Genomic DNA, 284 nt, shown 5'->3' with positions numbered 1-284 from the left:
AATAAAAGTCATTCTTCCTGCTACTAATTTGAAGAGTTGTTGCTGTTCCAATCAATTTATTTTATTTAGGTTCTGGGGTCCGAATTACTGCTCCTTGTCCGGCACTTTCCGTCACCCTAATTCCTTGGCATTATCAATAGAAAAACGTAGTTAAGAAGTTAGAATAGCTTTTGAAAAACAAAACCCGATAAAACATTTCAGTACCTGACTCATAACGCCAGTTCAACGGTACACAGCCCGGGGCTTCGCGAACTGTCAGTCTTCTCCAAGCTGCCGCCAACGAA

Source organism: Penaeus monodon, chromosome 21 (assembly GCF_015228065.2).
Source record: "Penaeus monodon isolate SGIC_2016 chromosome 21, NSTDA_Pmon_1, whole genome shotgun sequence".
Taxonomy (NCBI): Eukaryota; Metazoa; Arthropoda; class Malacostraca; order Decapoda; family Penaeidae; genus Penaeus; species Penaeus monodon.
The sequence above is the reverse complement of the archived record's forward strand: the minus strand, read 5'-3'. Positions refer to the sequence as shown.